Raw genomic sequence first — 6,000 nt, forward strand, 5'->3', positions numbered from 1 at the left:
TCAGAATTTTTCTGCCACTACCGAGAGTCCTCACTTCTGCTTGGCCCTACATCTCCCATAAATGAGCTGGTTGAGAAGAGGACTTGGTTGTAAATCATGGGAGGAGGAAGGAACCCTATTGTCAGATTTATCTACCAATGGTGTAAAAAAAAATCTTTTTCAGAAAACATCTTCTAACTCTCAAATGTTACTTGTTTTTTTTAAATTTAAAAATAGATTTACTCATGACAATTTTATTAAGGGAGGTATTTTCACAGACCCATATTTATGGGTGTACTTTTTTATTAAACCATAATTAACTATGACATTTCTGAAATGTCAATTATCTTCACTGATTGGAGCAAACTTCAAAAGGAAATATTGAAACAAGATTGACATTCGGAAGCCACTAAACTATGCCTGGACTTTTACAGATCAAATAGAGCACTTTCTGCTAGGGGAGTATTCCATCAATTTTGAGAGCAGGGTGGCTGGAACTAGTTATTCTGAAATTACCATGGTCTGTGAAGCACATCTTAATGGTCAGTATGAGAAGGAATTGATAGATTGGAAGAAATCCAAGAATTGTATTCTATACCCTGTCCAGTGAAGGATGGCAATATGGAGCCAAGTTTGACATATAACTGAAAGGGTGCAGTAAAGAGCAAGACCTTTCTGCCAGTGTTTGCATCCGCCATAGCTTTCCTAGAATCCATTTATATAGCCTAAAGCTTAGATCCTCCTCACTGACAAACACCCATTGCTCCCCCAATCAATTAACAATTTTAAAAGACATTATCACTTTTTGGTGAATTTTCGTTACCTAGTGTCAGTATCAAGCACTCCGAAGTTAAGTGTAGAATAGCCAGATATGCTGCAAAGCTCCCTCTACCCTGCCTCGGCGCCTTAAAACCTACTTCAAAAGTGCACCCCACCCCTCTCCATTGCACCGTAATGTCAATTTTTCTGTTTCTCATTTTCTAGTTTCTTTAAGCAATACTGTCAATTTAGTGTAAAACTGTGCTAACCTTTGGGCAGTGCTTTAACTGTCCAAATCATTAGGCAATGACTTGAACCTGTCCAAACTAATTTCACAGCGAGAGAGCAGACTTTTGTCCAAGCAGTATGTTTTTCCAAACACAGGGAACTTTCTCTTCAGAAAGCCAAATGGCACCATGAAGATTCTAGTGCATTCGCAGTTGGCACAGTGCCATATTAGCTAATGAGTGGCCAATGACCAAAATGCATAAAAGCTTTTCTAAAAACAAAATTTGTTCAATTTCAATGGAATAAACCTTTATTTTTAAATGTGAAAGTCACCAGTGTTATAGGAGTGTTGGTGTATGTGGTTTTAGATTAATAGGTTGCATCCAAATTAGAAACAGATTCGAGTGAAGGTTAGTGAGTCAGTCATCATATGATCTACAAAGCAGAAGAGGCAGCTCATAACAGGAAAGATATATTAGGACACAATCAAGATATTTGAACTGCCAGTACAGACCTCTATTTTATTTGGTTTTTTTAAAAATTAATCCCTCACCATTCAGAATACCCAGATTTGAACTCCTCAGGGGTAATATTAATAGCACAACAAAAGTTTTTAAAAAACCACACTTTATAATTTTGCATAAAATTTTTAAAATAAAGGCATTGGACACTTGCCATAAGTTGCATATTCAGGTTTTATAGTTGTGTAGCTATGGTGGTGCAAAAAAACTGATCATGGGAGATTGAGTTGTGCAATACAGTTGCACAATGCATCAGATCATAGGTTTATATGTGAGACTCTGAGAACTGCCACTGGCAAAAGGAAATATTGTGCAAAGGCTGGATGATTTGTTAATTGGTGGGGACAGGAAGAGGGAAAAAATTATGAGTCACTCATAATTTCAGAGCAGTGACAGAGCTTGGGAGCAGACCATTCATTTGTGATGATAGATGGAGAACAGAAAAAGAGGAAGATGACAATTTAAACAAACAAATAGGTGATGATTCTTCCTCAACTAAAGCCTTCACACTTAATTGTTGTGTAAGCAGATTGTGGCAAATGGCATTTTGCCTGTGTTGCCTCAGCTGGATTTTTAACATATATATTTCTGTACTGGTACAATCAGCTTATAAGGGGTTATTATATCTATGTCACCCAAGGTTTCTTAGGGGAGTGGAAAACATAGGAGCCCCATCCTAGACATTATAGCAATGGTTTTGCATACTTATGCAACTTACTGTAGCTTCGAAACAGTCAGAAGAACTCAGAAGGCCAGCTAGCTGAAATAGTCGTAGTATCGGAATGTCTAGTTCCTATCCAAAAGACTGAGGTCCACTCAGGCGATCAAATAAACGAGGTTTAATGAAAAGTAACAGAGTTTAACGGATAACTACAGAAGAACATCGAATATAGGTCCAGTCAGTTCGGAGGCTCCACGAGGACTGCTAGGGCGGTCCCGTGGCTGACGTCATCACGTTTTTCCTGCCGGTGGGGGGGATCACGTGATGAACGGCGTGACGTCATCGCGTTTACCCGCGCTATTAAAGTGATCGCGCTCTGTACATGTAAACAGTGAAAACAAAGATACAGACTCAGGCTGTAGCCAACATATTATTAAAGGGAATTATATACAATTGATTGGAGTCCCTTAGTGGCTCCGCCACAGTAGCATTGATAAACATTTTAAGCCATCACTAAAGATTCGCACAATATTGGGGCTATGCTAGGTTAATTAAATTATGAATGGTATACATAGACGAGGAGGAATTCTCAGAAGTCTGTCTTTCTCTTTCCCACGCACAGGGTGATCAGTGTTTTCACTTCAGCAAAAAGTTGCGTGAGTTTTAAAAGTCTGAACCGGTTCAGTTCAGCTAGAGAAGTGAGGCCATGTTTGAAGAGCTACTTGTTACATATTATTTTTCATAATATTCGGGACGGGCTCCACAGGGACCAGTGTCCTGGCGAATCGAATAGCTAGGACTGTAGATAGGGCTTTAAACCAAAAAAAGGGGGGAGGAGGGGTCAGGTGAGGGGAAATTTAGAAACCTAAAGAGAAAGGTTAAGGCAATAGAGCAGTGTAGCAATTTGGGTAAAAATAAGCAGTGTGACAGGAAGGGACAGAGTTTAATGGTAGCATTGCAACAGACAATAAGGTCAAAGCAGGGAATAATGGTAAAACATTTAAATTAAAGGCTCTTTATCTGAATGCACGAAGGAATTCGTAACAGGATAGATGAACTAGTGGTACAAATAGATAAATGGGTTTGATCTAATAGCCATTACAGACACATGGTTGCAAGGTGGCCAAGGTTGGGAACTAAATGTTCCAGGGTACTTGACGTTTCAAAAAGACAGGCAGAATGGAAAAGGAGGGGGAATAGCACCGATAAGGAGGACATACGGACAGTAGCGAGAAAAGATCTCGGCTCAGAAGATCAGGAAGTAGAATCAGTATGGGTGGAGATAAGAAATAACAAGGGGCAGAAAACACTGGTAGGTGTGGTATATAGGCCCCCTAACAGTAGCTATACTGTTGGGACAGAATATTAATCAAGAAATAGTAGGAGCTTGCAACAAAGGTAATGCAATAATCTTGGGGGACTTTAATCTTCATATAGACTGGGCAAATCAAATTGGCAAAGGTAGTCTGGAGGACAAGATCATGGAATGCATTCGGGACAGTTTCCCAGAACAATGTGTCATGGAACCAACCAGGGAACAGGCTATTTTAGATCTTGTATTGTGTAATAAGACAGGGTTAGCAATTAGCAATCTCATAGTAAAGGATCTTCTGGGGCAGAGTGATCATAATATAATAGAATTTCACATTAATTGAGAGTGACTTGCCTAAGTCCGAAACTAGAGTCTTAAAACTTAAATAAAGCCAATTACACAGGTATGAGGGGCGAGTTAGCTAAAGTAGGTTGGAAAAATAGATTAAAAGGTATGGCAGTAGATAAGCAGTGGCTAGCATTTAAAGAAGTATTTCAAAATTCTCAACAAAAATACATTCCATTGAGAAACAAAAACTCCAGAGAAAAAGTGATCAACCGTGGCTAACTAAAGTTGTTAACGATAGCATCAGATTGAAAGAAGCAGCTTATAATGTTGCAGAGAATAATAGTAAGCCTGAGGATTGGGAGAGTTTCAGAAACCAGCAAATGTTGACCAAAACATTAAGAGGGGAAAAAATAGAATGGGAGAATACTAGCAAGAAATATAAAAGCAGATTGTAAGAGTATGTAAAAAGGAAGAGATTAGCAAAAGTAAACATTGGTCCCTTAGAGGCTGAGACAGGAGAAATTATGTGGAATAGGAAATGGCAGAAACGTTAAACAAATATTTTGTATCAGTCTTCACAGTAGAAGACACAAAAAGCATACCAAAAATGGTGGGTCTAATGAGGGTGAGGAACTTAACGCAATTAATACAAATAGAGAAAAAATACTAGAGAAACTAATGGGACTAAAAGCTGACAAAATCCCTGGACCTGAGCCTACGTCCTAGGGTTCTAAAAAAGAGGTGGCTGAAGAGATAGTGGATGCATTGGTTTTGATCTTCCAAAATTTCCCAGATTCTGGAATGGTCCCAGTTGATTGGAAGGTCGCAAATGTAACACCACTATTCAAGAAAGGAGGGAGAGAAAAAACAGGGAACTACAGGCCAGTTAGCCTGACATCAGTCGTCGGGAAGATGCTGCAATCCATCGTTAAGGAAGTGGTATCAAGTCACTTAGAAAATCATAACATGCTTAGGCAGAGTCAACATGGTTTTATAAAAGGGAAATCATGTTTGACAAATTTATTCGTTTTTTGAGGGTGTAACTAGCAGGGTAGATAAAGGGGAACCAGTAGATGTAGTATTTTTGGATTTCCAAAAGGCATTCGATAAGGTGCCACATAAAAGGTTATTACACAAGATTAGGGCTCATGGGGTTGGGGGTAATATAGTAGCATGGATAGAGGATTGGTTAATGGACAGAAAACAGAGAGTAGGGATAAACTGATCTTTTTCAGGTTGGCAGGCTGTAACTAGTGGGGTGCCACAGGGATCAGTGTTGGGGCCTCAGCTATTTACAATCTATATTAATGACCTAGATGAAGGGACCAAGTGTAATGTGTCCAAGTTTGCTGATGATACAAAGCTAGGTGGGACAGTAAGCTGTGAGGAGAACAGAGAGTCGGCAAAGGGATAGAGATAGACTAAGTGAGTGGGCAGTAAGGTGGCAGATGGAGTATAATGTAGGGAAATGTGAGGTTACTCACTATGGTAGGAAGAATAGAAAAACAGAATATTTTTTAAATGGTGAGAAACTTTCAAATGAAGGCATTCAGAGAGATTTGGGTGTCCTCGTGCAAGAAACACAGAAAGCTAGCATGCAGGAACAGCAAGCAATAAAGGAAGGCAAATGGCTTGTTGGCCTTTATTGCAAGGGGGTTGGAGTATAAGAGTAAGGAAGTCTTGCTACAATTGTACAGGGCCTTGGTCAGACCACACCTGGAGTACTGTGCAGTTTTGGTCTCCTTATCTAATGAAGGATATACGTGCCTTGGAGGCAGTGCAACAAAGGTTCACTAGATTGATTCCTGGGATGAGAGGGTTGTCCTATGATGAGAGATTGTGTAGAATAGGCCTATACTCTCTGGAGTTTAGAAGAATGAGAGGTGATCTCATTGAAACATACAAGATTCTGAAGGGAATTGACAGGGTAGATGCTGAGAGGTTGTTTCCCTGGCTGGAGTGTCTAGAACTAGGGGGCATAGTTTCAGGATAAGGGGTAGGTCATTTAAGACTGAGATGAGGAATTTCTTCACTCAGAGGGTTGTGAACCTTTGGAATTCTCTGCCCGAGGGCTGTGAATGCAGAGTCTTTGAGTATATTTAAGGCTGAGATAGAAAGATTTTTGGACTCTAGGGGAATCAAGGGATATGGAGATCGGGCGGGAAAGTGGAGTTGAAGTCAGTGATCAACCATGATCTTATTGAATGGCTCGAGAGGACATATGGCCTACTCCTGCTCTTACTTATGTTCTT

The sequence above is a fragment of the Somniosus microcephalus genome, chromosome 21, assembly GCF_052327205.1.
Source record: "Somniosus microcephalus isolate GS21.2 chromosome 21, FLI_Smic_1.0, whole genome shotgun sequence".
Classification (NCBI taxonomy): domain Eukaryota; kingdom Metazoa; phylum Chordata; class Chondrichthyes; order Squaliformes; family Somniosidae; genus Somniosus; species Somniosus microcephalus.